The 23,775-nt window shown below is 40.0% G+C and overlaps 1 protein-coding gene across 1 annotated transcript in view; it reads right to left on the bottom strand.

The window, feature by feature from the left end:
- LOC114063817 (collagen alpha-1(XV) chain-like) overlaps positions 1–23,775 on the bottom strand; it is a 109,243-nt gene that overhangs the window by 72,797 nt on the left and 12,671 nt on the right. The gene's annotated exons all lie outside the window — the stretch shown is intronic.

The following is a 23,775-nucleotide window of genomic DNA, read 5'->3' on the forward strand; positions in this document are numbered from 1 at the left end:
GTCACTGTGTTCACCACTAAACCACGCCTCCAATTGCTACATCATCACCTTTTAAATACTTCCAGGTGAAACTCATTAACTGAAAAAAGGCTGATGTGCTTCACACAGAAGCAATTTCCCTTAAATATTTTTTCTAAATCTAGAAGCTGTGTTTAGAAACAGAAAAGCTAGCTCCTTATCCAGAAACCAATTCCCTTAGGCATTTTTAAATGCTTTGTCAGATAGATTTTTTTTTTCCCCTTCTTAATAGTTTGAAAAATGGACATACATTTTTTCTGGCCAAACATAGTTAACAATTTTTTTGACTGTGAATCCAATATTGATCCATGTTTTCTATTCACACATACATACACATAAAGGAACTTCAACTACAATTAAAATGCATAAGCCATTGCACAATAGTAAAAAGGTAAGGAAAACAGAAATCTTGAAGGAGTATATAGGAACTGTGAACAGACAAAGAGCTGTGGTAAAGTGATCAAGAAAGCAGATGGACAATATCTACTGTGGCCAGCAATCAGCTTATCAAGACTGGGATAGCAGGATGCTATCTAGAAGCAAAACTAATGAATACAGCTGCAGTTTCCCATTTCCTATCCTCAAAGGAAGATTTGGTGATTGCAAAAAAAGCTGTCCATTCTCCCCACACAGCATGTGAAGCCGCAGTCTCGCTGCAGTTTCCCAGTCACCTACCAAACAGTAACACACAGAGCCCCAAACTCCTGCTTTTTTAGCATAGCCTCTGAGGAAAAAGAAACGTATTTGTAAAAGGTGGCAGCAAAAGACAGCAAAGAATCAGGATTTTTATTTTAACAACGCAAGGCTCAGAAGGCTCAGCAAATGTTTGAACTTCAGTGAGGCTGGGGTTGAAGCTTGCACCTATCCACTACAGAAAAGCAAAACAAGAAACTACCAGCCAAATTCTGTACTTTCAGCTCATCCTCAGTGTAATGGTTTAGGTTAGGCCTCTTCCTAGATACCAGGTCATAACTAAGGAAGTACCTATATCCCAGTAATCCATTCTATTCTTTATCTAAGCAGAAGTATAAATACAAGGGGGTGGGGGGAGTTTGGTCCTTGGGTTTTTTGTTCTGGTCCTCCCCTTGCCTGCCCTGTGTTCATACAGGGGGAGAGAGGAGGCTGCAGCTGTGGGTTTGGGCACTTGGCTGGGGGCCAGGTCCAAACCATCACAGTTCCTTGGGTGCATTGGGTGGGAAGCGAACCTTGCTTTGGCTAAGTTTCTGGGAAAGCAGCCAAGTGAGGTGTGCTGGCGTAAACAATTCCTGGGAAGGCAGCCAAGTTGGTGTAAACATAGTCCTTTGTTTTGGAACATTATGGGAGAACTGCCAAGAGAAGTTTGTTTACATAAACATACCTTTTGTTTGGGAACAGAGACAAAGAACATATAAACATGGCTCTACCACTAATTTTTTTTGTCATTTTAGCAATTTTTATACCTGTTCTAGGATGCCCCCTGAGAGATCTCCTGGATGGCATATACCAAATTCTTCCTCTCCTTAATTTTGACATCAAAGGCCTAGTAATGAAGACCCCTAGGATTAGCTCTGATCCTCACCTAAATTTTTTAGCATCAATGCTTTTATTGATGATGGCAATGGAAATGTTATTTAAACTTGGAAGAGTGGTGTTGTATTGCTTTCCTTGTTATAGGAAACGCTGGACCCCGAGGGGATTCGCTGGAACTTTGGGAAGGGGTTTGGAAAGGCCAGTTTCGGGATGGCAAGGAGTGTGGGCAAATTTTGGCAAGTTGGTAGGGCGTGTGACACCTCCCATTACTTGGGACTTCACGGCAGAACAAGTGTTCCATCCTGACAAGATGGCACGCCGTTTAACAGAAGGGTGTTCTTCATATGATGATCCAAATATGCAATCCTTTGCCTTGTACTGGGGCCTGGCGAGTGCTTATCGAGCTGCTGTTGACTACTCTCAGAGGCCTAAGGCTGGGACAGAAACTCAAACTATGCCACCTGGAAACAGTGCCGTTCCTATTAGGCCCATAGACATCGGGATCCAGGCGCAACCTGGAGTCAACACCATCTCTACTTAAAGTCCACTGAAACTGGGACTCAGACGCAACCTAGAGCCAGCACGGCTTCTGCTAGTCCCAGTGAAACTGGACTGGTGCTGGTGTGGATTCTCAACCACGAGACGACAGCCCCTACTGTCTCTTTTTGTATTTATATAGTGTTGTAACTGTATATAGGTGTAAATATATATATTTATATTTATATATATATATATAGCTTTGGTTCTGTTATTTCAGTCTTTTGGTTTTTTTGTTCTCGTCCTCCCCTTGCCTGCCCTGTGTTCATTTAGGGGGAGAGAGGAGGCTGCAGCTGTGGGTTTGGGCACTTGGCTGGGGGCCAGGTCCAAACCATCACACCCAGCTATTAATGGATTTATGAGGGCCTACAGATACAGTTAAAAGCAGCACACAGACTTACAGCCACAGGTTTTCAATTATCTCTGATAAAATTAATATCTTCCTGATGCAATTATGTTAGAATAAAAATACTCTCTTATTCCCTTGCATGAATAGCTAAATGCTACATTATTTTAATTACCTTTAAACCAGCAGAGTAATTTTTGTTTCAAACGTGTTACTACTGAGGCACTGGATGTTGGGGAGCATTCAGAATTCATCCCATTTATGTCCATGTTTCCTAGACCCGGGGCACTGGAAGGTGTAGCACAGAAGCAGCTTTAATATTAGCTATAATTTTTCTCAAAAAGTCTTATCCCATAAATCGGGATGGTATTTTTTGTTACTGTATGTTATGATTGGAACTGTTACAGGATTTGCAAATAGCTGGCAATTCCCACTGAGTAGCTTCAGGGACCATTTGAGAAGCATCAGTGTGTGGTAAAAATCATCCTGTAAATCAGTATATGGAGTGTTTCAATACTGCAGATGACAATATTAGAGGTTGGTTTGGGTTTTGTGTTTCTTTTATTGCATTTTTTGGATGTAATTACCTAGGCAGGGTGGAACTGCAAACCTATGGGATCCAAAATACTTTTCCACTGCTCGCAAGGGATGAAGTACAGAGGAAAGAAAAAATACTACCTGCTTGGAGGTACAATTGCTTTAAATGCTAAAGAACAAACACAGTATTTATAAATGAGAAAGGAGGCAAAGGAAGGCCCAGATTCATATAATTTATTACATCCACCTGCGACTTTGTTTAGGAGCCTTCCTTCAGATGTCTTAGCTATCTTTACAGAAAGAGGGCAGGGAGTAACTAGTGACACCAAAAAGGCAACTTGTTCCAACCCAAGGGTTTCTGGGGGTATGTCGCTCTCTCACAGTCTACACACACAGATTTAACTCTTACCCTTGCAGGAAATGGACCTGAATTCAAATACATGGATGTAGGTGAAAAACATATCCAAAGGTCAGGCTGCATCTGTGCTATAGAACTGAGAGCAGTAGCAAAGATCCCTGAATCACTGAAGGAGCATGGGTACAAATAAAATGCCTGGTCAGTTTAGGTGGGACACAGAACCCGGTTGGATGCACAGTTCCTGGTACCCACAGCACTGCTCTTTGGGCTGTGTACCCGCATGACCTCATCCTGCTTGCCTCCTCCTATCGCTTTCCCACATGGAGCAGGGTAGTGCCAATGCCGGGCCTGATCCAAAACCACTGACTGATCAAGCTGTGTCATAGGATCATACAGTGGTTTGGCTTGGAAGGGACCTTAAAGATCACCCAGTTCCACCCCCACTGCCATGGGCAAAGCATCTTCCACTAGACAGGGTTGCTTGGAGCCCCATCCAACCCGGTCCTAGGGATGGGTGTCAACAGCTCCTCTGGGCAACTTGTGCCTGTGCCTCACCACCCTTATGGTAAGGAATGTCTTCCTAATATCTCACCTAAACCTACCCTTCAGCTTAAGTGTCCTATCCCTACATGCCATTGGGAAAAGTCCCTCTCCAGCTCTCTGGTAGGCCCCTTTAGGTACTGGAAGATGCTATAAGGTCTCCCCTGAGGCTGCTGCTTCTTCAGGCTGAACAATGCCAACTCTTCCAGCCTATCTTCAAAGGAGAGGAAAGAATCCTTGTGAACCTAGCAGGCTTTTCATCAGACTATTAGCATCCTTATCAGTGGATCCATGTACTTGATAGTCCATTTTTAACAAGCACAAGGTGAAGTGACATATGAAACTTTATTACCAAGACTGATTTTACTTGCCTCTTTATGTTTGTTTGTTAACGTTATCACGAACTGCAATGTTTATATTAAAAGCTACTTTAGGAATATTACAAGAATCTGGACCTTTCTTATAAATAGTAATTGTAAAGGTGAGATCTTTCACCTGGAGTAGGGTATTTGTATTTCCTGTTGTCTATGAGAGCTCATCTAAAACTTGGAATACCCACAGTCCCTCTTTATAGTTAATACACTGCAGTTCCACACAGCCTAACTTCAAAGTTGGTATAAAATACACAATCATACAGGCTTTAGGAAATTACTACTACAGAGTCAAAGATTACAGGGTTCCCAATAAGGACACTTTGTCAGTGTAATTTTATCCTTAGTTTCTTCACTAGGAAATATATCAGAAACAGAGCTCAAAGGCAAGGCCCTCATCTCTGACATACACAGGATTACCCACCTTAGCCCCATTTTAAAGCACCATTCCAATGGCCCAAATGTGAAAGAAAAGAAATATTGACAAGTCCTTTGAGCAAAAGAACATGATTGACAGTGGATGGTGAGATGAACACGTTGCACTCCTCCAAAATAAACACCCTACTGTTCTCTTCCACTCTGTGAGAAGATGCTTGAGCTGGACTATCTCAACTACATAAATGTAAAGACTGAAGTTACAAATATTTGCCGTATTTGGCCCCAAACGGTTACTTTTTAGCAGTAATATTTGTTCAGCTAAAATTTTAAGGGTTGTCACATTTAGTCCTTCCATTATGTCTTTAGCTAGAAGTGCCTTTTGAACACAGTCATTCTGGTAAATCAGCTGCCACATTCAGCCCAGTTCTGCTCCAGGTTAATGAACCATGACGGGTACATAAAAAACCCAGAATAACATGCTCAAGTGGATTTTATTTGCTAAACGTGAGAAGCCAACCAGCCTGTTGCTAAAATCATGGCAGCTGTTTTTAACTCTGTCAAGAGAGGGCTTGGATGGCTCCAGAGGTCTGGGGATGGGAGTGGGGTGAGTGGTGGCTTTTGAATGAACTTCTTACTTCCCCTTTAATTTATAACTCAAGTTCATCTAGCGTGTCCTCCTGTTCCTCTTCAGACACTTTTATCAGAGCTGCTGTCCATAATCTTGGCCCATGCCTGTAAAAATCCATTTGCTCCGTGGTGCCTGACCTTGCATCCTGTGAAAGAACACCTTGTGTCAGTGCTGTTCACTGCTGCATGAGCCTTGCTGCCAGCCCCTTTTCATGTTCTTTTAAGGAAATGCAATAAAAAAATATATATTCTATGAAGGCTTTCAAAACCAGACCAGGCTCAGAGCAGCCAAGATCAGGCACTTCTGGGTCTGCAAACTTGATCCAAGCTGACCTTGACCTTGCTTCCCTGTCCTCTTCCAGTCCAAATAATCATAACCCTAGGTTGTAAGCTCCCTTTCCAGCAGCATAAATAAATCATCTCTGTCTCAAAGGCATAGTGTACAGCCTGTGCAGTCTCTACTCTGCATTTAAAGAAACCCTGTCACTATAATAGAACATTATCTTATACTTGCTGCAGTTATGAGGTGCAGTAAGAGAATTCCTTCTTCCCCGCTGCCAAAGTGCATTTATTTTGCAGTTAACAAGGAATATTTATAGCAATACAATAAAGCAGAGGAGGATTTCCACATCTACCCAATAAAATTTAATCAAGTGCTGCAAAGGGAAGAAGAAGCAAAATCTTTTAGCACAGTCCCAGATGTGCTTCATGAAACAGAAGAGGCCAGCGTCACCGCTGCTGCCAGGGAGAACAGCACTCCTTCCAGCTCTCCGTGCCAGCTCCCGCTTTTACGTCATTGCCGTTCTGCCCTCTACTGGGCAAAAGGAGCTAAATATGATTAATTAAACATGCATCTATATTGCACAAAGTACTGTTCGGTTGGTTGGTTGGTTGGTTAGTTTTCCCCCCATTTTATCCTCTTTGAGAAACTTTATTTCATTACAATGATTTCAAACTAACCACCACACAAGCCTTCCATCCCCCCCACCTAATACTGGACTATTTTCTTATTGTTTTGACAGTTGTTTGTCTAGATTATCTTCCTTACACATTTTTGTGCACATGTTTGGGGGCTTTTGTACATAAATCCAAGGCTTTTTAATGTGCACTCAATGAACAGTTCTCCTTAAATGACAAAAATCTATGTTTTAAACACATTGATTTCTTTGAGCCACAGCAGTATAGAATATCAAATATAGCACAGAGACCAAATATTCATGTTCCTCAGAAACGTAGGAGAGGCAAAAGTGGGAAATATTTAGCAACTCAACCCCGGTGGTGAGGCAAACCTAACTGAGCTGTTAACCAGAATGTCAGGAGACTGAAACTTATCCATTATCTACTCCATGGTATAGGGCAACATGTGGCCCAGGCTATATTTAAGGTCAAACAATCACAGCGACCCATGTAATCTTATAATAATGAACAACTGTGCATGCACATGTGTGGGCACATATGCAATTGTAATGCTACTTGTTTGCCTTGGTTCATCTTCTCAGAGTCCTAAAAAGGTCTTGTTATGAACATTATCTTATGATGCCTCCATTTTCCACATTTCCCACTTCTTCCTTGACTGTAAATCTGCACCTCCTCACTGGCTCCACGATCACCTCCATGATCAGCCCCATTAATTAACTCTACAACTCTCTAGGGTTGATTGTGCCCTGTTACGTTGCCCTTGCAGGCTTCTAAATTCACAGTAACTATTTTGCAGTGTTTAGAGAGCAAGCTGCTGGTGTGGGGTTGAGTGCATGTTTGGTTGAAGAACTTTTTATAGCTAAACCTGAAAGTCTGGAAACTCAGAGTCCTGTTTCTCTTTCTGATTTTGCAGCCCCCTGACACTTCACTTGCTCTATTCCTTTCATGCCTATTTCACATGGCTTATGAGGCCTTTTGAGCCATTCAGTCACCTGTGAAAAATACTCCTTCAAACATGATTCTCTTTTCTCTAAGAGAAAACCCTTTGGGGATGTACCAGGTCCATATAAGTTCAGGTTTTTTCTTTACGATTGCATGAATACCATGCATTCCATATGCACTAGTGCAAAAAGCAAAGGTGAATAGCACAGATACCTTTCCTGGAAAAAGATTTCCAGACTTGTTAGGACACCCACCCTCCTGAAGATAACTGAAAGAAGTTAAACTGTGCAAGTATTACAGGAGCTGCATTGAATATTGCAGCTGTCCAATTGTAGGCACCTGTGATAAGGTTGGACAGTGACTTTATGAAATCAAATTTGTGTGTGATGCACACGTGTAACTATGATATGGACACTCTGATTGCCAGCTGGAGGGACAAGTAGCCTCTAATGATTGCAGGAGAGCAGAAGCTTTCGCATTTCACCACTAGGCAGCAACATAGCACTTCATAAATCAGATGGGAGCTTTGGCCGGGGAGAGAACACCACTTATGAGTCACCAGTAGTGTCTGCTGTGCAAGCTCTTTTACAACTTCTAAGCTAGCATATGTTTTAATTTCCATTACGGTCATAACAAACAGATGTGAATTATCACGCTACACTTTTTCTTTCACAATGACCTTGGAAGTCAAAGTACAGTGCTATATGTTTCCTTGGGGGAAAAAAAAAAAATCTTGTTCTACTTTTCTCTTTCCCTCTCTTTTTTTGTCTTGAATTTTAAAAGAGAAAATTCCTGCAAGGCCATGACCAACACCCTCATTGCGAAAAGAAATGTATTTTTAAGATGGTGAAGACAACTCTCTTTAAAACACTGCAGAGGCAGCTGACCCTTTCCTAGATTTAACAGTTATTCATGCCAGCAAAGAGTCTCTGCCCAAATGTGGAAAAAGGGACGCTGACATAGTCTGGCACAGTGACCTGCATATAAATTCTCATCCCATATAAAGAGATTGAATGGGAAGCAAGAGTAGAGAACACTTAATCAGCAGCTCCTGTGGTCGCCCCTGCTGTCTTCGCTAGACTCTGTCTCCGCTAGAAGGCTCTGTCATAGAACAGGGGTGAAAGAAGGATATGGGCAGGTGGGATTTGTGAGTTATAATTTGCTCTATGAAAATTAGAAACCTTCCACCCAGAAATGCTCCTTCACTTCTCACACCCGCTGTGGTACACCTTATCTCTTGTCTCAATCAAATGGTTTGAAATGCTACCGTCTCCCTATATTTCTCATGTGTAATTTATCGTGCGTTTCTGCTTTTCCTCTGATGCTGTGAGTGACCCAGAAAGCCCTCTCCTGTCAGAAAATCCTGCTCCACACCATGATGTGCACAGTCAGTGCTGCTATAAAAAGGCAGATGCCGTGCTCCCTGCTCACCCTGCTTTCAGGACATCTGAAATTTCTGATATTTCCATCACAGCAGCAAGAGCCTGTATGTTCAGTGACGCTTGCCCTCAGGCCAACTGTGTGCAGTTTGATCTTGCAAGCCCACCCTCAAGCCGGCCCAAGAACACCCCACGACAAGCATTAGCTCAAATATGTCTGAAAAGGCTGCTTGCAAGGAATTTTTGAGTGGGATGGGAGAGAAACAGAGGGCTGATATATACTTTTGTATCTTCTACAGTCTGTTACGATCTCCGAGTGCTGGAGACTGATACGTATATAGGACATCATCAGAGTTTTATGCAAAGCTTTATGAGACTAACCTGAGAGTGGAAAACCACTTAGTTCCAGGTCAGGTTAGGTAAGAATAGAAAAGTAAAAATATTGTAGTTCCTCAGGTTGTGTTTTGGCTCTTTTGTTACGGTCTTTGCTGCTTTGGGATTTTGTTGGTGGTGGTGGTTTTTGTTCTTTAAAGATTAAGGGCTATGGACCCAGTAAAGTAATGAAAACTGAAGAAATTCTTATGTGACCTTGACTCTTCCACAGCACTTTGACACTTGGTGAACTGTGTTCCTCTCTCAGATGACTAAGCTATCCGTCCTTTTATGTTAAGCAATACAAGTTGATATTTTGTTACTAAAGCTTTGTTTTCAAGTCCTTAGGAGAACTTCTATCACCTTCCAGGAGCATCCCTTTCATTACTGTTCTTAAATTTGTGTACCTGGCATTTATCATTGCTTTTTTATCCTTTTAAGTATATTCTCACATATTCTTTACTGTGTTGGATCCAGTAGCTAATAGGTTTGATATTATAAATGGCTAGGATTCAGAGAAGTTGAAAAATTATTGTGAGATAGATAATATGGGAATAGAAATAATAAAAGTATGTATTGTATTGGACATTATCATTTCTGACAGCTAAATGCTTTTATAGCATGAATGCACCAGTAAAAACGTAGAAATAAAATCTAGCCAACATAATCCTTTTTCCATCTTCCTTTTTCCCAAGAATTTAATTTCCCAAGAGCTGCATTATACTGCTTTTATATCTTAGTGAAAATCACATGTTTTTATTATCCTCCTGGGTTTTTTTTTGTTGTTGTTTGTTTGTTTGTTTGTTTGTTTTCATTTTCCCCAATGATTGCACCAAATTTTTAAAAAGTCAATTGATTTTAAACAAAATATCATAAAATGTCATTTCTGGTCAAAAAGTTCTGGGTTGAAATCCTGGCTAAAGTCCTAAGTGAAAGACCTTCTGGTTTTAAAATGACTCCTCGATATAAATTCCTAGAATTTTTTGTTATGATTGGATTCTGTTGCTGGGAAAGGGTAAGCACTCACTAAAGCTTTTCCAGCATTTAAGACATCTTATGGAAATTTGCTGATTCTCCAAACGGTCCCTCTCTTACTGGAGACACAAATAACATTTCCCACCCTTATTCTGTTCCTGATCCATGTGGCCTGTAAGGACTTAGAGGCCATTAGGCCTCTGTGTCTTGATCAAATTTGGTGCATACAAGTTTGACTCGAAGCAGACTCAAAAATCATTGCAAAGACATGTGTTGCAATCATATATTCATTGTTTCCTTGTGAAACTGGGTTAAACTCAATGTATCACAGTAATACATGCCTATAGATCTCCCCTTGAACACAAATACAGCAGGCTCTTTTTTTTTCTGCTCAGTGGAATAACTACTTTTACTGCTCACAAACCACAGATTTTTCCACTGTGGACTTCACATCTGATCCTGTGCAACAGTAAGCTAAGCAAATCTCATTTTTAGCTACGTGTCTTCATAAAGAAATATTTTTCAAAGAATCTATTAGAGGAATTGGTATCTTCAGTAAGAAGAATATAGAAGTTTTCTTTAGAAGGCAAACGAAATAAAAAGAGATGCTGGCTGTAGGTATTTCACCCCACTCATACAGATGGAGTAACACCGTGCAGTGACTTTACTTATACCTGGTTTCAGACGTGCACAGCCTCAGACTTTACATTATTCGTGTTTTTGGAACTGTCTTGACAACTGGAATTACTAGAAGTTCAAAATAAATCCTCAAATATAGACCTATACTGGCCTCACTGCTAGCTCCGTCAGACACCTCTGAAAAGGTCAATATACCTATGAGAGGTTCTACAAACAAGATTTATGGTAATTTTTTTTTTGTTTTAATAACCCGCTTTCAACCATAACAATACCATGGAACACCAATGGACTGATGATTTTTTTCCCAAAAAAGGCGCCATGCAGAAAATGACCATGCTATGAAGTGTGTTATTCTATGGAGATGAAGACCAGAAGTCTTTTCTCACAGTCCAGCTGCATTTTCAGGAATGCATTCCCCATCTTCATCTTCTCCTGCCCCTCATCACATGACCCAAAATGCAGTCTCAAGCAGTGGCTTGAGAAACTCGAGAGAGGTAAGACAAGCTTTGATTCAAAGCAGCATTTCTCTTGTGCTATTTCCCAGGAAATACAACAGGAACAGTAGGACAACTTTGGGAAGACATGTGGATCAGATATTTCATCAGTGCAGTTCACTGTTTTAATCAGGCTGCAGCATGTAAGATTTTATATGTATTTGTGTGTGCCAAAACTCGAGTTATTTAGGTATGACAACACTGATCATTGCCTGAAAACTAAACCAGATAGACTAGATTGCCAGGTAGATCATAATTAACAGTGATATCACTAACTCAAAGCGAAACAGAAGATAACACGTTTCAATCTTGGTAACATTCATTGTAACAGCTCTATATCATGCGTAATTATTGAACTAATTTTTATGTCTCTGCAACTTATTGCCCTCGAGAGCAGTTCTCTACTGCTTGTATACAATGTGAATTAATCAATAGATTCTGTCTCGAATAACTGAATCATCTGTTAGATTTTATGGAGGATTTAAAGCTGCATGACCAAAGGGGAAAAAAATGAACTTTGTTTTTTTTTAATGACACAAAGAATATATTATGTTTTACGTGTGCATGGCCAAAAATAATTTCATTTCCTCCAGAGTATGTAGAGAGTAGACGAAGTCTTATTTTTGGTAAATATTACATTTTCAGTTCAGTCAAATGTTATTTGATCCAAGAGCTGAAAGTAGACCAGAAGATGAAAGAGATAAAAGTAGCATACAGCAGTAATTCTGAAGTCTCAATGCTTGATATACAGTTGAAAGTCTTTCCCAGAGAATTCTCAACTGCATGCTATCCCAAACTTGAAGAGTATAGCTGATTTACATCTGTATCCAATATTTATAAATGCATTTAAACTGTTTTGGCATACCAGCCTTCTGCTTTAAAAAAGTTGGTTGACACAAAATGTTGTATTTATGGCTTAAATTTCAAAGGTTACTTTCTCAAGGCCATTAGCATTGTGATGAGAATAAAAAAGAGTTATGTCCTTAGAATTTATTGTGTTTTTGTTAATGCTTATTTCAACTGAATACTCAGAAAGTCAAAAAAAGAAATCAACATAATAAAGAACAAACCACAAGGTTGTTGGCATTTTTTTGGCTTTGATTATATTCTTTGCTCTTTATTTTCACTGTCTGAGCCCTCATTTGTATTTTAAAACACTGGTTTTACCAATTTCACTCATGATAAGCACAGCTGTGTCTTAGTAATAGCACAGCTATGCTGCATAAAGTTTTAATTATGTCTGAGTTGGAGCATACACTTTGATGTGTCAGACTTCAACAGAAGTCTTCAGGTGGTGGAAATTATAGCACCGTGCAGCCTAAAGGCTGCATTTTCCATGTTCTGAGCAGCGAGTTCTCTAGATCCTTTCAGTTGTCTGCTCTCATTTCTTTTTTCTTCTACCGTCAGCAGCAATCACTTTCCTCCTCCACCAACCCATATATGGTCAAATACGACCTGATCTTTGCTCTGACTTTGTTTAGGAGCTTCTTGCCAACAACACTGGACAAAGACATGCCATCCAATGCCCAGGGCTCCAGCTTCAGGAGGCATTTTTCAAACCGTGGGCTTTATGAATAATGTTAGAGGAAGTGCTGTAGCCCCACTCCCTGAGAACATCCCACAGCTTCATCCTGTCCTGTGGCATATGCTACACAAACTACTGCCAGGCCTGTGAACGTTAATGAGCTTGTATAAGACCAGCAGGTATCAGTCTTTAGTCTCTTCTGAATGTAACATTCTTGTCAACAAAAGCGCCACAACAACCTTCTTAACCTCCCCTCTCTGTCTCCCATTTCCTACTTATATTTTCAGACCTATCAAGAAAAATGTAAAGTGAACAGGATGTAAATATTCCCTCTCTCTTATCAGCCTTTGAAAACAATGTTAAGCTTACATAGGTTTTGTTTTACAAGCTGTTCTAGTAATTGAATAGTAATAACCATGTACACTTTTCTGAGCATGAAGCAATTAACATGACTGCTCTAGAATCACAGAGATAACCCATTCTTCTGGGTAAAGTATCTGAGGATTAAGTATATTCTGTGGCTGAATAGATTATGAGCATACAACGTGTGAAGGGAGGATACAGCTTCAATAAAGTCCACATTTTCAACTTGACCTCTACATGAGAAACCTGGAAGCTGATGCGTCTGGATATACATATTCTAAATCCACTGTCAAATCACAACTCATCATCTGGAAAATTGTATCTTAAGAAAACTCGATGCACCAGAAAATCTGATTAAAAAGAGAGCAGCACGTGGAAAAATCCAAAGCTGTCTCCGTTAGTCCTCCTTCAAGGTTAATGGTTCAAGAGATAAATGCGGATTGCTTAGAAAACAGAGTAGGTGCAGCTTCCTACGTCAAGTTTCAGGATGTGTAGCTTCACTGATTTTTTACTGATTTTCCAGCAGGTCACAAAATCCTACCAAGAAAACCGCAACATGTTCAGGTTCATCCCTTACAAGCTGAATATTAGGAGTTCTGGTTACACTCAGCGAGCCTTGACCTTCTTTTTACAAGCTACTCTATACACAAAATGTGGCTGTAATAAAAAGCATTCAAGTACTGGTAATATTGTAATAGGTTAAACCTGAAACAGTTGTTAAAACTGAGGAGGAACGATTGCTTTTAAATTGTTCTTTCTTGGAAGCTCTGTACCTGTTAAAAAAACAAAGTAATGTAACTGATTTTCACATGGGGTGAATCCTGGTAGTTTCAGCGGAAAGGGATCTGGGAGTTTGGATTGACAGGAGGCTGAACATGAGCCAGAGTGTGCCCAGGTGGCCAAGAAGGCCAATGGATCCTGGCCTGGATCAGGAACAGTGTGGCAGCAGGAGCAGGGCAGTGATCCTTCCCCTGTACTCTGCGTTGGTGAGGCCACACCTTGAGTATTGTGTTCAGCTCTGGGCCCCTCAGTTCAGGAAGGACATTGAGGTGCTGGAGCGGGTCCAGGGAAGAGCAACCAGGCTGGTGAAGGGACTGGAGCACAGGTCCTGTGAGGAGAGGCTGAGGGAGCTGGGGTTGTTTAGTCTGGAGAAGAGAAGGCTCAGGGGTGACCTCATCACTCTCTACAACTCCCTGACAGGAGGTTGTAGCCAGGTGGGGGTCAGTCTCTTCTCCCAGGCAACCAGCATTAGGACAAGAAGGCATGGTCTTCATCTGTGCCAGGGGAGGTTTAGGTTGGATATTAGGAAGAAATTCTTTACAGAGAGGGTAATCAGGCATTGGAATGGGCTGCCCAGAGAGGTGGTGGATTCACCATCCCTGGAGGTTTCTAAGAAGGGACTGGATGTGGCAGTGAGTGCCATGGTCTAGTAACTGTGGTGGTAGTGGATCAAGGGTTGGACTTGATGATCTCAGAGGTCCTTTCCAACCCATCTGATTCTATGATTCAGTACAGCTATGACAATTTTATACAATACAGCAGATACTCTCAGTACCCAAACTGAGACTCTGCAAATGTGGAAACATATGGTTGATGGTAAACCCAAACTTGAATTCATCAGTTATTTGATTACTTTCTTATTTAATCATCACCCTCTTTTTAAAATCCCGAATACGTTCTCCAGAAACACAAATTACCACTTGACATGAGCACTGCAGCTGAATGTCGAGGGTACAACTAGAACATTAAAATTTGCAGTACAGAGATAGAAAGTATCGATTTCCCCACACCATCCCCAAGCACTTTTCCATAACGAGCAGCTTCTTTGTGAGCCAGGTCAGTTCCCAGTGGTGTCTCTGGCAGCTGCATTGCTTGATTTGGAGTAACACCAAGGAGCTAGCTGATACGGCCTGTGGGGTCCTATGTAGGGGTTTTCTGTTATTTTAAAGCAAGGAAAAGAATCATCGAGTTATTTTGGCTTGTAAAACGCAACTACAGAACTTCAGACTCAACAGGGCAAGAGGTTTATCTTGGGTCTGACAGGATGTCTCTTTCTCCATCTGAAATTTTGTGGTGCTGTTACATGACCGCACTGCCGAAGTCCAACAGAATTTATTAATGTATTTGGCTACACTCTCACATCTGGAATCTGAACATCTGCAGTGGCCTGAAGTGACCTAGAGATTTCTGATAGGCCAGAGACTTAGGACAGGTTTTTAAAAAACACGGAGTAGATAGATATCTAGAGCTGTGTCACAGCAGAGGGGCCTGTGCCAGATTGAGGGGGAACCAACAGAAAGATACAGGTCTTGTCCAGGAGGAAAAAGAGCGTTCAAAAGCAATACCAGCAACACTGCCAGTTTCTTATTGTAGCCATCTTATTAGGTAATTTTTGGTGGTTAATAGTGACCACTATCAATCACTAAAAGTCATAGCTACTTAGAAACACACTTAATGGCAACAGTCTGCTAATAACAAACAATCTACTTACGAAGCAGTGCTGCATTTGAATGGCAACATAAAACGGTAGATAAAAAAGAGTGGATGCTTTCTCCTTTGTCCTTTCTCTTAAGACTTTTCCTCGCCTTCATAAACACTTTTGCAGAAAGTGCTATCCTTGTCCATTGGTTCGATTATAGCATCAAAGACTTCATATTTTAGGAAAGAATTCATTGCAATTAAAGGAAATTAAATAAACAAATGAGCTATAAGGAACCTGACATAGCTTCTTTATAAATGCAAAAATTTTTATATACACACAAAACCACACACAAACACACGCACACACGCTCGTGTGTGCTTTCCACAGGAAATGTGGCTGGAGAAAAGAAAGCTTGAATCCTTTGAAGTCTCTTATTTTTGTACCCATTAGAGGCAACTTTCTCAAAAAGTACCATGGATCTGACACACAGGACCTTATTATTATATCCTTATTAACGTATGCAAAAACATGAAGGGAGGGGGCAAAGAGGATGGAGCCAAGTTCTTTCAAGTCCTGCCCACTGACCGGTAAAGAGGTGATGGGCACAAACTGAAACACAGGAAAGCCAAGCCTCCAAGGCTGTATGCTGCTCTGGAACACTGCTGCTGAGATACACATGTGTATGGATATGTGTGCACAGATACATAAACTTTTTAAAAAAAAAAAAAAAATTGACTTATCCAGTTGTCATGTTAAAATGATACAAGTTTTCTTTCTGAAACTACACAATCCAAAATGCACAAGTGTGACAAATTCATTCAAATTATGCAACCGCTCTGGAATTCCCACAAACGTTAAAACAGTATGTGGTAACAGATTTTTTTTTTTTTTTTTTTTTGAACAAGAGCTGCTCAGTCTGGTTTTGAAGCAGTTGGTAAAGCATTTGCTAACAGCAGGGCCTTATGCTGCTTGATCCAGGTTTGCCTATGTGGCAGCTATAGATATTTCAGACCAAAACCGGATATTTATTGCTTGTGCATTTCCATTAAGACAAGTCTGAAATGAGCCCTTGTACTTAGTCCAGCAGTGGGACAGAATGAAAACAGAAGCCTGATTCTCTGGCATGCTTCCTGCACCCAAATGCAACAAGCATGAAGGAGATGTGGAGCACTTCAAGTAGGAATGGTTGTGGTTTATTCTCTTGAAAAAAAAAAAAAAAAACAAACCCAAAACCAAACAGTGGACACAAGACAGAGGAATAATGTGCTGAAAAGTGAAAAACAAAGCACATGTCCTCCACAGACACCTGGAAAAATAGCATACTTCCCTTTGGAAATGAAAATTTATTTTACTGTTGGGTCATAATCAGTGAACAGGATTTACTCGCCATAGTCACTAATGAAATTAACTGACTGCGCCATTTCTGAGTAAAAAGGAGACTTTGCACAGGCCAAGGAAAGTCCCTCAAAAGGGACTGGAAATGCCTTGTGAACCCTGATTATTTTCATGCTCCAGTTTTGCGTTTGGTTTACAACATTGTTTTTTAATTATCCATTTTTAACTGATGAAAGCAACACAACAAACTTCTTATGATATACGAGCAATTCTTTTAAGACATGCATTGATACACTTTATCTCATTGTAAAATAAAACATGAAGCCATGTCAAATGTCTTTGGATTATAATTCTGGCATAGTTTTACAATACAATAAATGTAGATTCCAAGGTTTCTGGAACTGTATAAAAATATCGTCACTCAATGCTAAGGCAGCAATTTCTAGTTTGGCTTTGTAGAGTCTTTCTTTACAGTTTGCCAGGGATTGTTTGTCTCCTCACTGGTACTGTAAAGCCAATACCTTAGGACTGAGCCTTGAGGTCAGTTAATAAGCTGAATATTGAAAAGAGTTTCAACTTAATGACAAAATGTGTCTTAGCTCAAAAAATGAAGCCCTGCGAAGCATCATCTGCTAAATGTATCATCTAAACGTAAAATGCCTCAGTCAACATCAGATCTAAGACACGGCTACAAAATAATAGGATTTATTTCAAAACACACACTGCCTGACTGTTTCCTCTGTACAAACTGCTGCACTGGCTGCCTTTCTGATTCTACGGTTTCCTACATTCCATAGGAATTTCTTTCCTTCCATACACTGATCAGTGGAGTTACTGTTTGAATTACAGCAGTCTGGATTCACACTTTGTGACAGATGTTTTTCTAAGTGCAGAAAAAAAAATGGGCCATTATTAACCATTTTAATATTTTTTAAAAATATTAATATTTATATTAACCATTAACCATTTTTTTTTGTGCAACTCCATTTTATTTGCCCCCAGCAACCTAAGGGTTATATGAGGCCGTGAGGAGAAAAACCTATTTATTTTAAAATAACATTTAGTAATTCTTACATTTTTAACACAGATTTTCCAAACTGTGTTTAGAACTGGGGGCAGTCATAATTCTATGCTCATATAATAAAGCATACATTCCACACATTACACAACAAATTGTTTTCCAATGCCAGTGAAATGAGCACGTAACGTAGAAATACTTGACTAAAGAATAAAATTAATCCCTTAAAGTAACCCCTTCATTTCTAAAACACAAGTTTATTTTTCGCTCCCATCTCTTCAGTGCTCACACCAGACCTAAATATTAAAGATCATAAAAGCAGATACTTCTTCCTTAGCCGTGGAGTACAAACCCTTCCACCTGCACGTTGCAGTGACTGGAACCCAGCGTTAAATCAGGGTGGAACTGAGCTGTAACTCAGGAGAGGATGACACTGCCAGCACTGCCTGCCAGCCTATATGAGCAATGCCATCTGTATCAACCATTTAGCAGTGTTAAGATATTTATCTCCAAGGAGGAACATCACGTTTAGAAGGTTAAAGTCTAACCAGGCTAAGCCAAATCTGGTCTGATCTAGTAATGACCCTTTTGAGTAGAAATTCGGAAGAGTTCCTTTCCTTTCAACCTGTTCTTCCACTATTTTTGTTTTAAAGGTGGAAAATCATCTTCTGTAGCTGTCATTACTCACTGATAGGTCACTGATATTACTGGCAGTTTAAAGAGAACTTTAGGAGTCTGCTCTGAGAACTTTGAGACTACATTGCACAAACTGTCATCCATGCACTCGAAGACAGGAACCTGCTCCACTGATTTGTACGGAAATAATATCACTTTAGAAAAACCTGGCAGGAGTGGAAGAGGGGTAGACAGCATTTCTTTCGAGGAAACTTTTACAAAAAGGTTGATAGTGAAGCACAGGGGGTGAGAAGGAGGTGTGAGCAATAAATGTTAGGAAAGAAGGGTGAAGAGGAATTACAGTAGAAAAGAAACACGGAAGAGGTCTCAGGCTCCTGGAGTGCTGTGAAAATCCATACCATTAACTGTACAGTAAATACCAAGGCTACAAACACCTGAACATTAGTACAGCTTTGCTTGCCAGGTATTTTCCATTCTGGTAATTTCTATGGACACAGTCCTGGGAAGTGTGGAAGAGCAGCTCCCCAGGTTCTGCTTCTGCCAGTTTCAGAAGATACTGGACATTTTCAAGCCTCTTCTCAAGATATAAGTAGGCTGTGGGATAGTGATTTTTAGGCTGATTCAGAATGGCACTTAGAGATGTGCCTTTTGGGACGTGATCCCACTGATGTGAGTACACATGTTTCTAAAAGCAAGGACATATTGAGACACTCTCCTAACCTGTGGCTGTGCTATCGTGCTATCTTCTTATTCAGAATGTGAAATTTCCAGAACGGATCTCTGACATCAAAACTGATGGTTAATTTAAAAGGCTGAACATCTTGGCGCTTTCAAGATGATAAAGTTTCCTTCTGTTATCTTGTGATATCCTCATTGTTCCTGACTACAGAATTCTTTTTTTTTTTTTTTTGGCTAAATTTATGTTGAATTCACGTCTCATTGAAACTTCTCAGACCTACAGCAAAAGAATCCAACCCAACGTCATTACCATGAAAAACTAACAGATGTCTTACTGACAGGTAGCAGTAAATCCCCCCAAAGAAAAGCATAATGGCTAAAGTATTATTTGTTTAAACTGGAAAGGAAAAGCAACTCTGTGTGCAGAGTTACTAAAACAGATGTTTCTCAGACACAGATGAGTTTTCCAGCTCTGTGATGCAGGATATTAGTGGATCTATCTGTTGCTGTGCTTCTTAGAGAACTGATTTGTCAAGTCCTTGTATAATCCCTTGATCTGACTACAACCAGCAGGAAATCAGACTTTTATGTCATCGCTGATCATATACACTGTGGAATGGATCATACAATGGAAAATATTTTCCTTGCAGCAGGGAGGTTTTCTTTTTATAATTAACATGCTTGATATGGCTGTATATGCTAACAGCACTCAAAGTGATGTAGTCCAGAACACTTTGCAGAAGCAAATTGTGACAGACATTAATAGCATTTACGTTAGCTTTCCTTTCACAAATTCACAGACGGCATTATTCTAGAAGGACTAGGGAGTATAATTTTTCTTTTATCTTGTGAACTGTGATATTTCTATCAAGCAACTCTTCTATGTTAAATTTATTAAATCAGACAGGATTATTGCTGATATATAACAAGTAATCTCTGAGAACTGTGACCTCAAAAGCCTCAGGAAAACTCTGTAACAGAGAACATAAAAATGAGCACAGGACCAAGATAATACTTTGTAAAAGAATTATAAATGTTTTAATCCTTGCAACAGGATTGAATGAAGAACGTGGAGAATATGGAGGAAAAAAATAAGACAAATGAGGCAAATGTTACAGAAATAATTTTCTGATACGTGTTCTTAAACTAACAACTCCCAGAAGTCCTGCAGAATCTTATTGAAAACACTGCAAAGTATTATTCCAAGGAAGTCTTGATTACTTTTGCATTTTAAGCTTATCTTGTTGCTTACAAAAAGCAAACAGTGAGCCTAGCAAATGTATTGCAAAACTACTTGGCAATAATTTACCTTCTTTTGATTAATCAGACTGTGTGTCAGAACCCATCCCCGAGCTACTAGGATTTACTTTACCATATTGCAAGGGAGGGATGGTAGCTCTGTGAGATGGTGGTTGACATCTGACTACGGTATAATTTTTTTTTTTAAATTTATTTTTTTACTGCCCAGTGGCAGAATATCATAGAATTGTAGGACGGTTTACCTTGGAAAGGACTTTACAGATCATCTTGTTCCAATCCCTCTGCCTCCACTAGACCAGGTTGCTCAAAGCCCCACCTGCCACGCTTCTGAGCATTCTGACTGATGCTAGGCTGTGGTTAAATGACTGAAGCACTGAGAGTGGCTTACCTTTAGTCTGTGTATTTTTTATCTGCTTTACAGTCATTGTAGAAATGTTTTCCCTTTGATTACCTGCTTTTTATACGGTTTCTCGTGACAAAGACAGCAATAACCACACCCAAACTTCGTGTCCAGTGGATCAAGCTCTTGGGCCACGATAGTGCTAAAGGAAGAAAAGCCATGGAGTTTGCAGTGCATGGCATATTTCTCTCCTTTGAATGTAATTGAAACAGTTCGTGTAACTTACTACAAAATGTAGAAAAACAAATCGTGTCTCAACTCTTCTAGTGATTTCACACTTCCCATACAAGTCAGCTAAGAGAGACAGATAAAAGCACCTGGTAATCTTTATGGTTATTATTACCAAAACACAAGGAATCAGGTACTTGGCAAATTTCATGAGATAGGTTTTAACTGCAGATAATAAGAAAACTCAAGACTGGTCAGATCAAAGTCCTCTTTGATATTTATAAGGTTTGTAATTTAAGACTTTTTCTCCTTTCTTCCTCAAAGCTCAAACTTTTGTCAGAACTTCTGGAAAACCATTTTTGCACCAGATTCACAATCCCTTCATACAGGTAGCTGAAAATGCTTTTCTGTGGTTGAGATTTTCTATGAAAACGGTATTTGTAAGGTTCCTGGGGATTTAAAAAAAATCTTTGCCTGTGTTCAAAAGCTTGTATGTGTTCAATACATCAGGAAGCCCACATTCATCTGTGGAATTCACAGCAATTTTCATAAAGCACTCAGAATTATGTGGGACACCCTCTAATTTCTGTGCAGTGGAGCCACCTTTCAAAGTCCTTGGCACAACTGTGTTGACTCCGCTCCAGCGTCTACCAAACATTTCCAACTCAAACTCGGAATGACTGAACCACTCATTAGTCATATCTCGCAACAGTTTGGTCACATCCCAGTCACTTCTGTTGAAAAGAATATTGGCAAGATTCAGAAAGTTCCATCTGCCCTTACTTTTTCTCTGTGCAGTTTCTGTTTTCAAATCTATGCTTGGTCTTCCTGATGGCCTTATCAAACTGTGTGCTGGTTTAGGAGCCAAGCTTGCAGAGAACAGCAAAGATTTCCATCCCGCTGGCCCCATTTTCCCATTACTTTTGTATTCATTTCAGCATCCAGCTTGCCTGAATTTTCTTTTCTACCAGTAAATGCCACATACAACACTCCTGTTATTCAGGTACAAAGCTCTGATTTTTTTTTTCCCCTAAGTGATTTGAGAAGGATTTTTATAATGGAGAGAGCTTTTTAAAAAGCTGACTGATGAAGGATTTTTAGAAAATTTGATGATGTCAATGAACTTCTGCCAAAACACAAGTATGCTTCTTTTGACGGGTCTGGCATACTACACAAAATCAGATATGAAACAAAACTATAACTGACTTTTTCAAGTCACCTGGCCATCTCAAGTTCATGGCTTCAGGACAGTCTCATAATCCAGAAATCCCCAGAGACAGGGACTTCTGCTTTCAGCTCCACAACAAGAAGTACAGAAGCCCTGAAACAAAGATCCAGCTTGAGCAGCAGGTCCTGCACAATTTCGGGGTTGACTGGGAGTTGATCATTCTCACAGTCCATAACTGTCAGGAACGGACTCTCAGGAACCACAATCAAACTGGGAGATGTTGGAATAGGTTTCTAAGGCTCAGTAACATTTCAGAATTTACTGAGGGAAGGGGGAGAAATTGTTGAAAAAATGTTACATTTCCATTTTACATTGAAAAAACCCCACCCCAAATTATTATAGCTGTTGATATTTTTAAAAGTGTCAGATATGCCTAAAGAAAAGCAAACGCTGACTTTTGTCTGGAGCTAAATCTATATAAAGCTGATTCTGCCACTCACTCTCACTTCTGCAGTCTTTCCATATTGAAACTTGTGAGGAAAGCATAAGCCTTTTTAAGGAAGGCAAAGGTACAAGCTCATAAAACTTGTGTTTAATCATAGCAGGTTGGCCTTGGCACAGTTTCAAATGCAAGGATATACCCAACAGCAATTAGACCCAATTTGGTCTGCAATAGAAATAAAAGAGGTAAATAAAATTCCTAGCACTGCCTCAGCAGGTGCCAGCTTTTTTTCTGCACACCACGAGCCATATGCTGTCAGCAGTACAGAAGGCACCCACTTGCTATCTCCCAAGAAGTTTTTCTCTTTAGTCTTCAGTGATGGCTGGTGCCCAAGTAAGAGCACAAGAAAATCTGAAATGAGTAATTATGGAAGAGAATCCCCACGGGGAAAACTAAGTCCCTCGAATCTTGAAAAATCGCTGCATCTTTTCACTGGTCAGCTTGTGCCTGGAGGAACAAGAGTTGTATTCCTTCCAGAGCTTTTTTAAAAAGTCTTCCCTAGCTCTTGCATTAATTTTAGCATTCAGTTCATCCAAATGAACACTGATGAAGGAGAGTGGAAGAACTAAGCCCCTATTAGTACATAAAAGTTCATTTCCTTTAGGAGTAATTGGAGCCCATCTGCTGCAACCAAAAATTATTTGAGGTTGTCAGGTATCCAAAAGCAGTTTTCCTTCATTAATCTCTGTAGATCAACTGTTGCCCTCTGTGTCACCCTTGTGTATCTTCACTCTGGATACACAGAGCACCTCCCATCACAAGTGTGCTGGTTTATGGCCAGGGGTCAGAGGTGTTCCAAAAACGCCTCAGAAAATAAGATTACTTTCTCCACAAAACACATTGCAGATCAACTTTCCTTCAGAAGAGTTATATTCAAGCACTGCAAAACTGCATTCACCTGTTTGAAATTCAAAATAGTCGGGAGGAAAAGAAGTCAGCACCAATACTGAGTTCTGAAAAAGGAGGGTGGTTTCTTTTGAAAGGATCCAGACTTCAAAGCAAAGTGTCAGTGTTCTGCACACACAGAACTGTATGTTTGAACAGCTGGCCATAGGATAAAATGCATTAAAGTAGAGAAAGAGCAGGCTGGAAGCAATTATAAATACAATTGCTCTCTGAACACTGTGGACATTCCTTTATGTATTTCCTACCATACAGTTTAATAAAGGACAGTTACAATGGACTTGGTCAGCCCCTTGGCACAAAAAAAAGGCATTGGGAACACAGACAAAACTGATCTCTGAAATACTGGAAGGTTTGCAGTTACAAGGCTGCTGGCTTTTGTCAGACACAGTAAAGAAAACTTCAACCTTTTTTTTCTTTTTTTTTTTTTTTTTTTTTTTTTTTTTTTTTTTTTTTT

This window comes from Empidonax traillii, unplaced genomic scaffold (assembly GCF_003031625.1).
Source record: "Empidonax traillii isolate 1590-97213 ecotype Southwest subspecies unplaced genomic scaffold, ASM303162v1 scaffold494:size460735, whole genome shotgun sequence".
NCBI lineage: Eukaryota > Metazoa > Chordata > Aves > Passeriformes > Tyrannidae > Empidonax > Empidonax traillii.